The sequence below is a fragment of the Halichoeres trimaculatus genome, unplaced genomic scaffold, assembly GCF_033239565.1.
Source record: "Halichoeres trimaculatus isolate MK-OKI-2021-1 unplaced genomic scaffold, fHalTri1.1 fHalTri1_scaffold_7, whole genome shotgun sequence".
Classification (NCBI taxonomy): Eukaryota; Metazoa; Chordata; class Actinopteri; order Labriformes; family Labridae; genus Halichoeres; species Halichoeres trimaculatus.
Genome location: NW_027437185.1, coordinates 9,051,862 through 9,070,718, shown reverse-complemented (window position 1 = coordinate 9,070,718; position 18,857 = coordinate 9,051,862).

Genomic DNA, 18,857 nt, shown 5'->3' with positions numbered 1-18,857 from the left:
AAAATAATTTAAATAAAAAATTGCGCACTGCACCAAAAATGGTACTGTAAAAGCATTCATTAGTTGTATTTTGAAATTCAAAATGTGTAAAATGAATATTTTTGTTTTTAATTGTAAAGTACACGTTTTACAACTACCAATGTCTGCATGTTACTGTAAAACAAAATATGTGGGCTCATATTATAATTAATTTTAATTGCATTGTACAATTTTTGCCAAATTATGCAGCTGCAGGTGTTGCCGGCAGCTGCTAAAAGTAACTAACAAAGTAACTTGTAATCTGATTGAGTTACTTTTAAAATCAATTAGTCAGTAAAGTAACTAAGTTACTTTTTAAAGGAGTGATCAATAACTAGTAATCAGATTACTTTTTCAAAGTAACTGTGGCAACACTGGTTGTGAGTTTAAAGCAGAAAATACTGAACACAACCATCATCAAATCAATATAACAGAGGATTAATACAGAAAACTGACTGATCAATAATATCTTCCTGAGACATAATAAGGTGGGTTATATTAACAAGCTTCAGAGTTCATGATCAGATGGGCTCTATATAAAGGCTAAATAATTCATAAATAATCTCACAATTACGCATTTACTGGTAAAGTGATCTTTGAGCTTCTTAACAGCTCACAGAATACACAGAGACCAGGTTTTCTTCATGGTAACGTGTGTGTTAAACTGGTTAAAGGAACAGACAAATCTCTATTATTGTTTCTGTTTAATCAGAGTTATTACAGCGGACATGTGCAGACACACAAACAGCTGTTAGAGCTGACTGACAGATGATCCAGAGGCTGATGGCGTCATCACTGAAACATGTTGCTTCATGTGACGCTCCGAAGGAGAGGATGTCCCATTGCTCTAAAAACTAATCTCCTCCATCCTCTCTCCTCTCTGCATTTCCTCCACCATCTCTGGTGGGAGGGACTAAGACGCAAGTGAACGACACAAGTGGGGGTAGGAAGGATGGAACTCTGGAGCTGTAATACGCACCCTCTATTGTCTCTGTGTTAGCCCTGCCCAATGACAGCTTGGATAGGCTCCAACCACCCTCGACCCTGAACAGGATAAGGGGTTCAGAAAATGAATGAATGAACCTGGGAGAAAAATCTATCTGGGTTGGCCGTCAAAGTTAAAGTTTTAACAGTTCAACTTATTTTCTTTCAATGCCGCTATTCTTACTTGAGTTGAGGTAGTGACTCGCAATGATGGACAGCTCCACACCAACACTGAGACAAATAAAATTTTGTTTCAGTGAGCTGAAACAAACAGTTTTAAAACAAGCACCTTAGGCGCGAACTGTCTTTGGCGTCTGTTAAGATTTTCATAATTTGAAATACTTCATGTCTGATATGAGAAATGAAACCTTGTTCACTTGGGCGTTAAAACTCTTGGAAGGCAGCACTGTAATAAAAGATTGTTTTAAAAGTGGTTCTTGGTGAATCCAGTTAACCAGACAAAATCTGAGACAGTGAGTTTAAGTGATGCTCATGTCTTGTATTGGAGCTCTGTTATTTGAACCAGTTTTTAACTCTGAGAGATTTTCACAGTTTAAAGGTATAATTAGTAGTTTGATTTAGATACATTTTTTGTTATGCTGGTTAAAATGATCTATATGTACTAATGGCAAGAAATACATGGTGTGTACAGATCACAGAGTAGAAAATATCCGCTATCTACAGCAGGAGTAAAAAAGGGAAAACACCAACCAATCGTCTTCCAGGGACACCTTTTTTGTAAACCAATCAAAACCCGTCGCCGTTCTGCCCGCCTCCTGCGCGTACATTTCACTGGCGTGCACATGATTCAGTGCGCGTGGCCGAGCTGAGAAGGAAGGAGCAGCGCTGCAGAACGGCGGAGAAGCTACCTATACCTCGATTGCCCGATGCCGCTCCTCCAGCTAAACAGAGCAAGAAAAGAAAGACAGAGGCTTTCTTTTCTTGCTCTGTTCCCCTGCCTCTAATTACTGCCCCTCTTGCTCGACCTCGGGCATGTCCCTTCTGACCCGATGAGGTACTTGGCTCTGGGCTGTAATTCGGATCAGAGTCTAATAAACTCTCACCACAGGGGCTCTAACAAGCAAAAAAAAACTGTGATATTTGGTAAGTCCTAGAGAAAATGTAGGCCTACATGTACTGTTTGTATTATAGCTTTACTCCTGATATGTCACAGGTAAAAGTGGACGATTCTAGCATGACAGTTGCGAGTACTGACAAAAGCCACGTTTGTTTATTGTTTTTTTTAGCTTTACGTTTTAAAGTTTTGGTGTTTCCTTACCTCTAAATGAGATGTGACTCGACATAGTGCAAAACATAAAATGATGTGCTGAGTCCGTCTTTCAGTCTTTCACAGTCAGAGTTGCGAATCAGCGGCACCTGTGCATGCGAGCGGGGGCGTTGCTTTGAGGGAGCTCCAAGGGGAGGGGGAGGAGGGGCTAGGAGGAGTCCTGATGAGATGCTACATTCAAATTCATGCTAGTTTTTCAGGACTGCCAACCCTGCCTTTAAAGCTGCTTCTCAGGCTGCTGCTTTGATTGTGGTTGGCTAGTCTAAGATCAAACAGGTTTATATATGTGTGTATGTGTGTTTTCTGTGGACTAGGAGGTGATAGAGCCCGATTTCCATTTCCACTTTTCCTCTATGTGCTTCCATGAGTGTTAACAGAATACAAGCTGTCACATTATTATGATGAGCTGAGCTCTCAGGCATAAATTACTCTCAGCCAGTCAGCGTACATGGGAGGAGAGTTTGCCAGTGTCCACATCGTTTTTCACGTCCCCTTGATTTAGTGAACACTCCAAAGCTGCACAGAGAGAAGACGTTTTTAAGTGACAGATTTCAGGAGCACAGCCAAGAAACACTGAGCAGAGTGCAGCAGCTGAAGTATCAGCCGGAGGAGATGGACTGAAATCATTTCACATTAAAACTGGAGTTTTAAATGTAAAGTCATAATACCTATTAACACTATCACTCATTCAGCTGTTACCTGCCAGAGCCTCTGGTTCAGACATGCAGTAAGATGTTAGATTGAGACGAGTCAGTACTTTTAAGTGCTTTTACGGATGATCTACATTTGGATGAGAACAAGAGGCTGTCCTAAAATGAAAGCTGCAGCAGCCTTAAGGTCTGCATGTGTAGTCCGTCTCATTCTGATCTTCTACTTCCGTATTGTCTTTACAATGAGGCAATGTTGACTGCTGCCTGAACAGTTGATATGGATTTTTTTTCCCTGTGGATGTGTGTGATACACAAATATACTTCAAGTACAACAGCTCATCCTGTCCGCACACCTCTCCTCAGCCCTGACTCAGTGTGTAAAAAATAAATGTGCATCGTCCTTTAGATTCACAATTTAAACATCTGAGAAAAACCCTCCCTAACAAGCTGCTGAAACTTTGTATACAATTGTTATCGATTTTGATTTTTATCCAACTGCTAAGTTTTTGTTTTCTTTGAAGCACATTAATTTGTTAAACTTGCATCTGCTAAGAATGACTGAGCTCAACAGATTCCTCCTTTCTTAGAACTAAAATATTCCTAATGGGGGCTAGAGGAGGTTATCAAATTACATTAATTTGTATTTAAATATAAAGTACAAATTCATCATGTCTTCAAAATCAGGTTGAGCTTTTTTGGTTCCTCATGGAGCTAAAACCTTAATGACTGATTTAAACTCAGCTAGACACTCTCATCATCTTCACGTCCTGTCTTTAGTATAAGAGCTCCCTTCCACTTACAATAACAGTGACTATTTTTTGCTCTCATGTTTAATTCATCACCTCTGGAGCAGAGCGGTCACAGCTGATCGACACGGGAATTTAATTAAAGCAAACAGGGCAAAACACTGATGTCTCAATTAGCGAGGTGCTTTCCTGTCCTCTTTCTGTCCCTCATTCGGAACGGCTCCATGGATCGCACACACTGCTTTAATTAAACTATTCTGTGTGGATATTAATGTGTGTTCAAACATATCAGTATAAGTCATTATTCAACACGGTGATGCCTTTCCTTTATTGTTGTGTCTGAGCTGTGGGGTCTTTAAAATACTGCTCAGTGGGAGTGGGAGTGCAAACGTGGTGACTGTTCATGCTCAAAAAGAAAAAAAACCTCAAACATGAACAATTTGGATGCTGACAGGGATTTTTTTTTTTCTATTTTAAACGTGGCTTCCCTGTGAAAGTGAAACTTAAAAACATATCTGATGGACGGTTCTCTATCTGCCCTAGTGTGAACATGTGAAAGTGATACTAGTCTCTTTTAGGGCGTATTCAGACCTGGACTGTTTGGTCCACTTTAAACGGACCAGGGCTCGTTTCCCACACTGGTGCGGACTTTTCATGCAGGTGTGAATAGATACAAACAAACCCTGGTGCGGACCAAACAACCAGACCGAGACGCACTTTTTGAGGTGGTCTCGGTCTCCTTCTAACGAACTGTGGTGCAGTTTGTGGTTCTCCGGTGCAGGTCTGAATACAAACCAAGGTCCATCCGAAGTAACTACAGGATACATGCGCCTTTTGGGGCTATAAAGCCACCGTTACCTAACCGTCTTTGGTTCATACCTGATCCTCCGTCTTGTGTTTAGCCACGCTGTTGCTAGCATGTTGTGGGTGAGGACACACGGAGCATAGCGTCTCCTTGCTGCGCGCATTTGTCTTCGCTGTTCCAAAATTTGAAACTGAGCGTTGTTAAGCTGCTTTGAAGGAGCTGCTCTTGAAACTGAAAATAATTTTGCAGCTCTAATAAGAGCACAAACACACGTTTACCTCCATTTCCAGGTCTGTACTCTGTGTGCCGCCCTTTGTCAGTGCTGTCCAATGAGAGCACTGATCGCCACACACGTGGATGTGTTTACAGAATATAGTCCACTTGCAAAAAGTACAATCTGAATACGAGCCGCACCAAATGAAAAAAATAAAGTCCGCTTTTGGTCCGGACCGAACAAGTGGACCAAAGGACTTTTCTGGTCTGAATACAGCCCTAGATTTACTTTTTCATTTATGTTCTGTGGTGTGGGGTGTTAAAAGTGATTTTTTCTGATCGGAAGGCCTCCGATTCAGAGATTGTAGATAATGAGCATGTTTTATATTTGTGACTAAAAATCCTGTAGTGTGTGGGGCACTCTGAGAAGAGCTAAGCAGGAACAGTGAGTAAAGTCACATGTACCGGAGCAAAGCCAATCAAGACGGGAGCTGACTCAGCTGACTGACTGAAGAGGAAGTAAGAAATCTATCTGTAATACTTCAAACAACTTCATTCACCTCCAGCGTTGTTATTCATACAGCCTAAGTCACGTTGTACTACGCAAGATTCGGAATGTTGAGCGTGAAGAAGCTGAAGCTGTGCTGAAGAATCTGTTAGTGTGTGGTGCACAAGCACAAGATCAGGATAGATAAATCTTGTGTGTGATCTGCCTTTTGTTATCATCAAGTGTGTGGTCTCTAAATGTGCGGAGTTTTGGAGAATCCTGTAATGCGTACCAGCCTTAACACTGGAGCTTGTTGAATATCATCATTGGTCTATCAACAAACCTAGCTCTCTCTGGTTCACTGATTCTCAGTAAACTGGTCTGCATTAAAAGGCAGGAGTCTCTGTGGGCTGAGGACCATCAGAGCTTCATCCTCTCAGCTGACTTTAATCAGAGCGTACAGTAGATCTGTGAGGACAGATCTCAGCATGACCAAATCCTTTTATGTCCCTGCTTTTAGTTCTCTGTTAACTTCCACGTTTACCCTGCAGCTGCTCAAAGACCTTCAGCCTCTCTGTACAACACCACTGCTGCAAGTTTTCTCTCTCCACACAAAGCGAAGCAGGAATCATCGTCCCACTGTCATCACAAGGTAATTACATCTCTGAGCTCCCCGCAGCAGACTGTAGATTAATGAACTGCTTTCTACAGATTAAAGAAGAGACTGTCTGAAGAAAGAGGATTTACCATCATGTGTTTGTGTCTGTGGGGGATTCATGCTCCTGTTTCTTCATATATAAAATCAAAGACATCCCCACTTAAAGCTCCTGATCAGCCTCAGTGACAGAGAGGAGCAGCTTAGAGCAAACTCTGCCGGCCCTCGTCATGTTAAAGAGGTTATATTTAAATCAGGCTGATGCTTAAATAAATACATACACCCAGGCACAGAGAGAATAATACGGACATGTTTATGCTGTTTGACTCACAGCAGACTGTGTTTGAATTAATGCCTCCTCTGTGTGTGTGTTTGTGTCTCTCCCTGCCTGTGTGTGTCTCTGCAGACGACTAATGTCAACACTAATGAGGTTGGACTTTCTTAACAAGTGGTTTTCCTTCATCAGTCAACTTAAAAACAGAAAGAAAGAAATCTGGGATCCATCCTCAGCTCATCAAAGGACGAGGGATTAAAGGGGAGCGTTAAAAATAGCCCACATGAGGAGACAGACGACTTTCTGACTGTGGGCTAAAAGCAAAACTCTGCTCCCTTCCCCGCTCACGTTTATCCCCTTCATCCAACACTCATTTCTCTTTAAGCTCCAGGCATTTTGTCTGAAGCCGTGTAGGTCTGATTCCTGTTTTATTACTGTATTTGGAGTCGGTCACATAATCCGCTGAATCAGTCAAATTTAGCATCATAATCTTATTATATTGGTTCAGCTGCCATCCAAACACACACAACATGATGGTTTATACAGCGCCAGTGTCAGTCCTGCTCTGTTCCTCTGTCAGCACTGTTATCCTGAGCTGTACGTGAATGAAGAACAAACACTGACGACTGTTTTAATCAAATGAAGAGAGAAAATGTTGAAATAAAAACTTAGACTGGACCTCAACTTTATTTTAGAGCCATCAAAGCGACACCATCCCTGAGGGCACTGTTAGGATGTTTATCCCCGTCATGTTACGTCTTTTTATTCTGTATTATCATTATTATTAATCCAGTAGATTTACAGCCTCTCTTTTTAGTTCTTCTTAAAAAGCTCAAACACAGAGGAGTTAACGTCTCCATCTGAAAAGTGTTTCTCTGGTTGTTCCTTCACTATTTCAGCTTCACCGTGCAGAATAATGTGTCTGCTGACTCTGGAGGCCTGTTTCTCATTCATCTGCACTAAAAGCATCCAAACAATTTGTAAGATCACAAATGGTTTGGAAGCCGATCACAGTTCAGTTTGTAGCTCACAGAAGTTGAAGAGTCCGGTGCACGAACCAGAAGAATGAACTCACAGTGAAGCGAATGAGACACACGACATCTCTACGGCTCAGAGAGGCATTTTCACAGACTCTGAAGAATCTTATTCATCAAACTTTCTCACCTTGTTACCTTAGCAGTTTGGATGTGTTGTCTTTTTTTTCACCACTTGATCTGATATGAAGCCAACAGGACAGAGGACAACAGGCTGTAATCACAGAATCCACAATATGTATGCTCACTAGTTTCACAATAAAGTGCTCAGCTCTTGGTGAAATCCTCTGACTCTCCCCTTTAGTGGAGAAATGAATGATCAAAATAAAGAGTAAGACCACTAAGAGAACATGAAATATCTTAATCTGGATCACTGCACTGATTAGCTGTCAATAATCAGCCTGAGTAGCGTTGGTCTTTCAGTAATGATTATTTTAAAATCTTCTCAGTTGACAGTTTGGATACTTGTTAAAGTAATACATACATGTAAGAAATTGAAACTGCTATTTTATGTTGACAAACCCACTGAACAGAGCTGTGCAGGTATTCCTCAGTAAACTGATCTGTGTTGAATCCAGCTGCTCTAAATTTAACCTTTCTTCTGTGTGTACTATTTTGATTGAACAGTGGTGGCAACATGACCCGCAAAGCCTCAAGAGACCCTAAAACAACCATTTTCCATTTTTCTTGATGTTTCCCCTCTGACGGTCCTTTATCTTTTTCTGACTGAGGAGAGAGGTGAGTTCATTTACAGTGATCAGTACACATCTCTCACTGACTGACCCTTTTTCTTTCCTTTGTTGAATTAAACTGATCTGTGTGCAAGTTAATTGACTGTTGAGAACTTTGAAAAAGTCCAAACCTTTTTCAAAGTTCTATCCTCCACCACTTGGACCCTAAAAAGGTTCAGATCACCTGTGGTGAAAGTGGATTCAGGACTTTCTAGGAGAGAAGATTTAAGGCTGCTTCAGTCAGAGACTGAGAGAAAGAGATAGGAGGCGATCGCAGAATTAAATACTTCCACAGGGAGATTTCAGCCTCCTGGGGGAAGGTGTCACACCTGCAACACATGCTTGATAAAGGTGCTAAACTGTTTCAGAAACTTTACCCCTGCAGAGATAAAGGAACAATGCACAGGGTCAGGACTTTGGATTATACCTGCAGTGTTTGTCTCTAATCTCTGAATTGTCTTGTTGTGAAAATGGCCTCAGCCAACCTAAACTTCAGAGCTCTGTGATGAGTCCTGTGGCCGGTCCCAGGATGTGATCAGGGAAAGAGTGCAGCCGAGATGCACGAAGAAGTGGAAAGTTAACTTGTAATAGAAGAAGAAGTCCTGGTATTCGAGAGTAAGAAGGAGACAGGAATGATTAAAGAGAGCAGAGTTTGTCTGTGACCCAAACACTTCACAGACGAAGTCTCCTTAGTTCTGTCTGCAGTGTGAGCAGCAGAAACATCAGCTCTGTTATGATCCACTGGGCCTTAAGACACAGAAACAGAGGGAAGACTTTCTATGAGACCGACTCTACAGCGAGGACGAGTGTAAATGGAAAAATCAGAACAGAAAGTCAAGCAGGCCACAGGGAACTGTGAGCTCTGATTTACAATTTATCCTTTTCTCAGAGAAAGAGCAGAGATGATCTCAGAGTTATGAGAGAATGAGCTCAGAATGAAACGACCTTCACTCAGAGAAATCAACAAAAATAACATTCAGAGCCTGAAAATCTGTTCTCTCTGTGCAGGAAGAGCTGTGACTGAAGTTACTGGAGCTGCTGAAGCTGATCAGCTGGTAATGTCACAAAAACTAGGTTCACACACACACACACACACACACACACACACACAAACACACACACACACACACACACACACACACACACACACACACACACACACACACACACACACACACACACACACACACACAACTACATATTGATGTGCAAATATGAAGACACAGCTTCCATCTTCATGAAGAAGTTAAAGTCAGCGTGAAGGTGAGAGAGATGAGATAAATGTGTGTGTAAGTGTGTTTTATGAGTGTGTGTTGTCACCCTGCAGTTTTTCATCCCTCAGTCATCATCTGCATCTCATTCTTTCTGAATCCTTAAAGAGGCTTTCACGTCGATCACTCCATCTGTATGAAAATACAAACGTGTGATCATAGAGGGGAACTTTAAGAGCCCTCCAAGCATTCAGAGAAACCTCAAAAAGTCCAGGTTTTGGGGTTTTAAAGAGGACTGAGCTTTGAGAGAAAAGTAAAACGTAAAGACAAAAAAATCTTCTTGCAAAGTCGCTAACTCTGAGAAAACTGGATGACAGAGAGAAAACAGGTTGGCCCCTCCACATCTGCACTTTGTAGACACTTCTCTCTCTGAAGCAGCTACTCAGCCTCCTGTTGGATTGTTTACCTGCAGAGTGAAACAGAATTACCCCAGAGTGGACGACAGACGATCGTTTTAATGAGGCACCAGAGACAGAAAACACACAGAACAGACCAGCGGTTATTTTCTTTGTGTTACATTGAAGGTCTGAAGGTGGACTCTACCGTCATTTACTCACTCCTGGTTGGACACATCAGACTGGGTTAGTTGATAGTGGGTGAAGCTGCAGCTCCAGCTCTGCCAACAGGTATTTTATGATATAGAGTAGATACTTTATTGCCAGACTCGAAGTCAATAAAACAGACTACTCTTTATTAGGTTCACCTGTTCAGCTGCTCATTAACACACATCTCTAACCAGCCAATAACATGAGAGCAACTCAGTGGGTTTAGTCATGCAGCCATGATGAAGAAGAGCTGCTAAGTTCAAACTGAGCATCAGGATGGAGAATGAAGGTGATTTATGTGACTTTGAATGTGGCTCAAAAATCTAGATGGTAGAATCAGAGCTTTGCATCAACATTTAAGTATTAATCTTTTTTTTTTTTTTTTTTTTTTTTTTGATGACTCCAAAACATGCATACACTAATAAGCAAGCAAACGTGCAAGGGTATCACACCTGTGTGTTTACATCAATGAAAAAAAAAGAAAAAAAAGCTACATTATACTGTTATGGTCTACTCTCTTTCACATTCACCTTCTCCTGATACGTTCTCCTTTCCAAAGGTAACGCTATGAGTGACTTCACCGTGTTACTTATGTTTACTCTCTCCGTTTTACATCTCTGTCTGATCATCTCCTACTCCCGTGGCTCATTCTGTCAATCAACCGCACTTTATAACAGACAGCTGTAACGTCGGCTCCATAGCAAGAGGGTGGTGGTAGCCTATGCAAATCCAGCTGCATTCAGCTCTGGGCACAAGAAAGGTGCGCCCTGACATGGTCCAAACTCTTGTACTGAAGAGGAGCCACTACACATGTATAATTCATAACAAGGGTCTATGGCCAAAGATTTCTGCACCCCGGGGCGGGAACACATCACTAGTCAGATAACACAGATAAATGAAACAATATAGTTCAGGACATTTTATTTTATTAATTATTTTTATTTTTTAATGTCTCATTCCTCAAGGTAATGTTGACGGTAATGCTGGTGGGGCAGCGCCCTAGCGCCCTCTATTGGCCAGCCGCCACTGACAGAGGCTCAAGTTACCCAGCTCATATATGTAGACAAGACTCTTGACAAGACTCCAAAGATTCTCTTCAGGGTTCCAGGTCAGCAGAGTTTGTTGGCTAATCAATCACAGTCATACTACAGTCATACTACATACTGTCATTACAGGCTTTTAGTACTTGTGGCAGTGTGGGCAGGAGCCAAGTCCTGCAGGAAAATGAAACCAGCATCTCTATAAAGCTTGTCCAAAGCTCTGCTCATCATAAGCTTCAGTCCCTGTGGATTTTTCTAGATCCGTACCTACTGAATTCACTTCCTGTTGACCAAAGAGGCTCAAATTAAAAAGAAAAAAAAAAAAGAACTTGTATCAAGGTAGTCTTTTCACTCTCACACTCAGCCCACCAGAAAATGTGTGAAAGCTTCAGTGTTTTCAGCTCCATGCAGCTCTGTGTGTCCTCAGAGTGATGGATTGATGTGCAGTGTGTGAGGCTGGTTCGTCTGAGCCTGAGGGAAGTCTGACCTCCAGTGATCAGTCTTTATGATGCTGCTTATGGCTGTGAGCTTCATGACCCCACAGAAGACAAACAGCCCATCTTATCACACGCTCTCTTTCTCACACACTGTCCCTTGGTGTGTGTATCATGGGACAAACAGGACATCATGTTGATCTGAGGAGACATCAGCTCAGAGAAATGATGATTGATTTGAAGGATGAGACTCTTCCTTTAAAGAGATTCCTGCACAGTTTAAGGAGAAGCTCTCAGCTCAAAAATGCCAATCAGCGTCTGTAGGACACAATACACTTCAGATAACCTCCCAGGTGAAATTCGACCCAGAAACACTAGAGTGACTCCATGCAGCATTTGTCAAAACCAGAAAAGATTTAATACTCTGTTAATTTCTCTACAGACAGCCTCCTTCAGTTAAACCACCTGAACAAAAGTTTATCCTCAGCTTTGAATAACTACATATTCTGATGTTAATGAAGGTTTTAGTTGAGGATATCTGTGAGGCAGGAGGTCAGACAGAGTTTCAGGTTGTTGCTGAAGAAAAGCTGCTTTTGTTTCTCTTTCTGTACCGGTTGGATTCCTCTGACCTCCGTTGCCAAAGGGCTCAGATTAGTGAGGTGCTGGCGCTTTATCAAAGAGGATTTTTCATCTGCGGTGTGGAGATGCAGCCTGACATCAACTCAAACAAGAGAAACCTGCACTGAAAAAAATGTTTTGTTGAATTAACCCAATTTTATTAGTTTTAGCAGTTGCACGCAATATCTTTATCTAGATCTAGATAATTTATTTAATCCTAATGTACATGTTATATTGAAGTTATTTCAAATCAAAAATGTTTGTTGTTGTAACTCAAATACACATAGTAGATTTTACTCAAATTTTCTAAGAGTTCACAACTAAACCCATGTTCATCAAACTAAATTGTATTGTGTTGCCTTGACTGCAATAAACCTTTTGCAATAAACCGTGAGTGAGGAGGGAGTGCAGTGGATATAAGACCCCACTGTGCATTAAGATGTTAACCTGCCAAGGGCACAAGCACGTTTAATATTTTATTTTATGTTAATAAATGAGATGTGTTGATAAGCTGAAATTATGATCAGAAATGACAAACTGGGTTTTGTCTTCAGTTATATTCAAATTACCATTACTGAGAGTATTTTAATTGGAGTCCTCACTGTAGTGGAGCACAGAGGGCCAGGACAAGCAGCCTATGCCGTGGAGCAGAGCCAAGTAGCCAATGCCATGGAGCACAGCCAAGCGGCCTATGCTGTGTAGCACAGACAGCCAGCCAGCTAGCACACTGTCCCACAGACAGGCAGCTGGTCCATGCCATGGAGCACAGACACACTGTCCCTGCGTGGTAGTTTAATGTGCATCAGGGTCTCATATCCACAGTGTTCCCTCCTCACCCACGGTTTTTCCTTTTAGGTTTTGCAGATTATTGAGTTGAAACAACTTAAAATTTTGAGTTGGATCGATGCAAAATATTGATTTGAGAATAATTAAATTATTCAATTTATTTGACCTATTAAGTTGGGTTGATAAAACTTGTTAATTTAATTTCAAAGAACTTTATTTAGGTGTGACCATTTGAAGCAATTTATTTAAGTTGGTCCAACTACTTCTTTTATTAGTTGTATCAACACAGAATTTCAAATTAATATGATCCACAAAAATACATCGGAAACCTTAACTTAAATATTGAGTTGGATTGATTAAAAAAAATTACATCACTTCAACTGATTGACAGATTTTTACAGTGCAGGTTATCCTCTGGCTCTGCTCTCTGACGAATAGGTCCTATTGCACATTACTGCCACCTCCTGCTCTGGAGAGGTGTTGCAGATGGGATTCCTACCTAAACCAATTAGGTTGAGTTAACATAAAGTGATCTTGTTGTTTTAATAATTTTGCACATCACGCTGAAACAACATGATTTAATCATGTTTAACCACTGAACATGAAATAATCTAGTAGAAGCTACATGTTTTATTTATGCTGATTGAACAAACACCAAAGTTCCTTTTTTGAGTGTGGATAGAGGAGCAGCTTCATAGCAAGGATTTCCTTATCCTCCATGTCATCTTCTGTCTCTCTTTCTCTCCCTGCTTTCTTTTAATCTCTCCTTTTTACTTCCTTTATCCATCGCAAACTACAGCCTAGGTTTCTGTACTGAGTAGCAATGCCATAATAAATGTTTAAACTTATGCAGGGCATAAGTTTAAACAAAACGTTTTTTTTGTTGATATATAAAGCAGAGATATACTGCTGTAAATAATACATGAATAATAATAATAATAAAAAGCCTGTTTAGAGTCTACCCTGTTCTTTAGATGCCTTTTTGTTCAACGACCGACTGCATCCAGCTCCTAAAGTTAGTACATCTGTATTTTCTTTGAGTAACATGATTTGAAACTTCAACTTCAAGAATTTAAACGATACATAAACAAATGATTTGTTATCTATTCTGCTACAAATAAATTCATGAGCAGCTCCTTCTCGCAGGAATAAGACGCCTCATTGTCTCTTTGTCAGGAACCAATATGACTCCCATGTGAGCCGTCTGAAATGAGAAAAGTCTCTCACAGAGTGTCTTTGAATAAAAGAAAAAACACAATGTCATCCTCAGATCTTTGCTCACAGTGTGTTATTCATAATTTAGATGTGTCCAAAACAACAACAAAAAAAAGTGGTGAGGTGAGTTTTAAAGAGCACAGCCTATTTTTGTCATATTAAAGGAACTTTTGTGCCAAAGGAAGGTTTGGTGAATATATTACATATTAATTGTGTATATATTGTATAAAGGAGAACTATGTTTCACATTAACACTTAAAGTACATTTGCAAGTCCAGGTTTTGTTTTTGAGTTTATATCAGCATCATGTATGACAGTGATCATTCTGGATATATTATACAAACTTATATTTTTGGAGCAGAGTGCCTTTTTAAAAAAAAAAAAAAAAAAATCTTTGCTTTCTCACAAACTACTTTAACTCCTTGGTTACCTTCATTTTCTTTCCACTCACTTATCCTTTACACGCCCATAACACCTTTTCCTCTGATCGCACAAAGCGATTTGTCTTCTCAGTCTCTCTCTGTTGATCTGAGTCTGGATGCTCTGTTGGCTCTGTAAATCAGAAGTTTGCTTCTTTTTTTTCTTTCTTTCTTTCTTTTTTTTTTTGTGATCCAGTTTTCACCAAAATTTATCGATGTGGATCCCTATCGGTTACCACACAGGTGACAACTACTTAGGGCTTGTCTGACTTGACTGACAGGTGAAGACCCTGTAGCTGCCTGCAAAGAGGCTAAAGGTCTGAGAAAAACACAGGCCGCTCTGCGAAACATGTTGCTCAGACTAAATTTGAATCCTCTGAAGTGGTCTGAAAACAGGAGAAAGACTGTGAGCGTTTCCATTCTACATTTTTGTTGCAGTGCCACGGACAGTGAACAGTCTGCATTAATACTATGGTTGTGATTGTTTTTAGATAACATTTGTTAAGTTATGCAAGTGGACCTCCTTTTTGTGTGTGTGTGTGTGTGTGTGTGTGTGTGTGTGTGTGTGTGTGTGTGTGTGTGTGTGTGTGTGTGTGTGTGTGTGTGTGTGTGTGGGTCCTTAATTTTTTTGATCAGCATGGTGAGTGAGCATGAGGAGATCTTGGTGTCACACTTGGAAAAGAGACTCTCCCTCAGGTGAAGCCAGTGTGTGGGTGGGCAGCAGTGAGACTGTCTTCACTTTCTGGCATCCTTAGATCAGACTCGTGCCAAAAGCTGAGCACATGCCAGAGAAAAGCTCGCTGTGTCAGAGTCCTCCATCCTACAAACAAACAGCTCTGCTTGGCTCTAAGCAGACGACCTGAGCTTTGCCTCAGTATAAGAACACATCTGTCATCAGTTTGTCCTTTTGTTGATAAAGAGTGACAGATGTGGACCTGTTTTTTTTTTGGTCACCTCCAGCAGACCAAAGCTGCCGTAACCGTCCAATGCTCATTTCAAGACCAGACGTCCAATAAGCTTTTCAGCTGATAGAATCATGTGATATATGTGAGCTTATGTTTTACTGATGTCCAGGTTAAAACGAATGCTGAAATAACTCAGCCCTGTGTAGAGAGAAGTTTTTTCCTCCACACTCCGTTCTTCCTTCATCCTTCATTGGTCTTTGTTCCTGAGTCAGGACAAAAATATCCAAATTAAAGCCAAAGCTGCTGAATTCCTGCAGAGTCCGAGCTCCGGGACACTTTAGCACATGAGCAAATCAGAAAACTGCAGGGGATGTCATCACCTTCCTGAGTGGTCCAGCGTTTGAGCCGGCAGAGGCTGATTAGTGACTGCTGGCAGCGCTGCAGCGGTGGAGTGTGTCAGTTTGTAACTCTGCCCAGAGACCGCCCACCAGAGTCTACGACTGGACGCTCGGTGAGCTCCTGTTTGACAGAAAACCTCCTCTCTCTGAAACTCAGGGGGCTTCATTTGTACAGTCTTATTTTAGAAAGAGACATCTCCATACTCCAAACCAATGTCTGAATACCTTTTTATCCATTTTCTTCCTTTACTTTGATTGATTATATATATATTGAAAAAAAAAAATTCTGCTTGTTCCATCTGAACCCATTTAGTTTGATATAAACCTTGAAACAATTTCTCATGTGTCCCGTATGTGACTTCTTGTCGACTGTTTTTTTCCTCTCTTTTGATCAATCATCCTAATGTAGGAATGTTCAGACAGGTCACCATCCACAGAGTAAGATCTCCTCTCTCAGAGTCTCTGTCCATCACTCAGCCTTCTCTTCAGCCTCAGAGGTCGTCACAGAGTGATTCTTTGACATTTCAAAGTCTCTTATAGAAACTCTGGTACATCCTGACCTTGACAGTCTTTCAGCGTGTTCAGTGACTCATTCAGCGACAGAGAACATGTTGTCCATGTGTTCCAGCCTTGGATGAACATACAGACGCTCACATACGTAGACACAGCCGAGGCTAACATCAGGTTACGTCTGTATCTGAGGCAGCAGCAGGAAAGTTCATCATGTTCGACTTTAACAGACCTTCAAACATCACTGAGAGAACGAGTGATAAAAACTCTGTTGACTGATTCAGATCTTTAAGGGAAAGTTTTCTTTTACAGTAAAGTCTTTACCTTAGTGTCTTTCTGTTGATTTTTTTTTTTAAATAAATACAGAAAATAACAGCATCGTCCTCATAATGTTAACAAGTTTGTTGATTTTTTTTCTCCTCACTTCTCTGCTCCTGCAGTTTTGCAGTTTGCTGTTTTCTTTAATTTTTTTGATGTTTCTTCCATTTTCACTCCTTGTGTCTTAAATATCCTGAAGGTAATTTCTTTGTTAATCTGTTTCCTGAAAACACAGATATGAGGGGGTTCCCAGGGTAAAGGGGATTCTTCAGTTTTTAAGCCTTTTTTTCTCTAGGACAGCAAAGAGAAGAAATGAGGTGAGAGTGAAATCCAGTGGAGAGCGTGAGCTGGGATCTAGCAGCAGGAAACACGCCGCCCCTCTTATCTCCTCTTCCAGTCCAGTGAAGGATCAGAAAGCAGGACGAGGGTTGAAGTGAAGGACGCGGAGCAGGGATACAGCAGCAGGTTGCTGACTGAATGAAAGGTTTTATGATCGTCAGAGAAAATCAGAACCTGAGAATCAGGATGTGGAGACACGCAGAGAGAGAGAGACGGAGAATAAAGGAGGGAAGCACTTCCCTGTCTTCTCATCACGTCTCTGCAAATCCACTTTCTAATCTGAGACCAGAGAGAGAAGAGAGGATGAGAGAGATCCAGTCAGGATGCAGCTGTAGGTAGCAGCCTGGAGCTCTTATCTCCTGCGCTGGTTGAGTTTGAGCGCCAACAGATGGCATTGTGAGGCCGTCGTCACTTTACCGTTAAAACCTGATCCCATCAGGACATGGAGGAATATGAAGACCTTTCTCTTTTCTCCTCTTTGTCTCCCTGTCTCATTCTTCTCTCGCTGGCTTAAACCCACGTTGTCACTTTAAATCACGTTGTATTACATCTTCTATAATCACATTACAGCCTACTTTCATTTCCAGGAGCTCTCTGGATGAGACGGACGGGTTCTGCAGATCATTGTGTGCTAAAAGAATGGAGAATCATCATCTGCTCAGCACAGTAAAAAACACACACACACACACACACCTCATATCTGTGTGTGGACGTCTTTGTGTGGTGTGTAAGAGTTGAGATTAAAATTACATTTACATTCAGAGACATAAGCTCGTGCATTTAATCCCAGCTTATTTTATGGAGCCTGACCTGTGCTGAATGCTTATCATCATGGGCTGCAAGTCTTTAAGAGTGCTGCTCATGTGTGTGTGTGTGTGTGTGTGTGTGTGTGTGTGTGTGTGTGTGTGTGTGTGTGTGTGAATTTTCTCTTCATTTCATCAACTTTAAAAATGCTGATCCAGAGGAGCAGTTTGAAACTGAGGCAGAAATAAAGGTTATCAGGGCTTTGCTGCAACCTTTCACAGTTTGGGCTTTCTGGAACAATCTTTAGAAAAACTGCTTAACCCTTTAAACCCAGTTTAACCCTTTTTTTTCATGTGATAGTTCAATGATTACACTTGGCAAACAGACTCTACTGAAAAGTCTCTGAAAAGTGACTCCAGATGCGTCTCCAGTACGTCTCTGCTCCATCACAGCACTGGATCAGATGGGTTTCCATTCAAGTCAATCTGTCAACATACACTGGATCTGCTCCGTTGGGGTCCAGCTGTGAGGCTGGTCTGGAAGGTCCCAGGTAATATGCTGCAATCCTATTTTTACCAGACACAGAGCTGTGATGCAGCGTTAATTCCCATTAAATCAGGGAACATTGAACGTGACAGGAAGTTGTAACCAGAAACGACAAAAAAACACCCAGTCACTTTCAAAACAAAACAAACCGTATCAAAATCAGGTCGTATTTATCTTGATTACCTAGAAAAATGGATGTAAAGAGCACAGCCAGACCAGGAGTCAACAGGTTTTAGGTTTTACAGCCCAACATGAATGGAGAGAGACTTATCCATGGAGTGGGAAGGGCGGGACCTTCTCGGTCTGTGACTCCAGCTGTCTGTCAGTCCTGCAGCTTGTTGAACTGAACACACAGCCGTAAGTAAGTAAGGTGTAAGTTGACAAACGCAGCCAAGACACAACAGAACTGAGTCGAGCTGCAGACGTATCTGTTGTATTTGAGGCATAAAACCTCTTGCCTCTTTCCCTGCTTTGTTTGTTTCCTCTACACTCTGACCCTTCTTATACTGCTCCCAAAATCTTTTTTTTCTTTTTCCATTCACTGTTTTTTTTCCTGGTAGATCCTCCTCAGTTTCCTTTTCAGGTATTGATCTAAAGCACCTGCTTCCCACAAATCTTCAATTCCACACAAACACACACACCCCAAACAACTGAACCTGGAATAATTCATCGTGTGTGATCTCTCTCATTGTGTCCCTCCTCTTCCTCTGCTCTCCTCTGGGACACGGTCAGTTTGTTGAAACTCTGTGTTTTCAGAGCGTTGCTCGTTGTCTCCTGTGAGTAACTTTATCTCTCTGTGGTAGATCTTTGAGGCCACAGCCTGAAAAGATGGATTACTTAATTAACTTAATGGCCTGAGTGAGCAAGTGTAAAGAGTGTGTGCG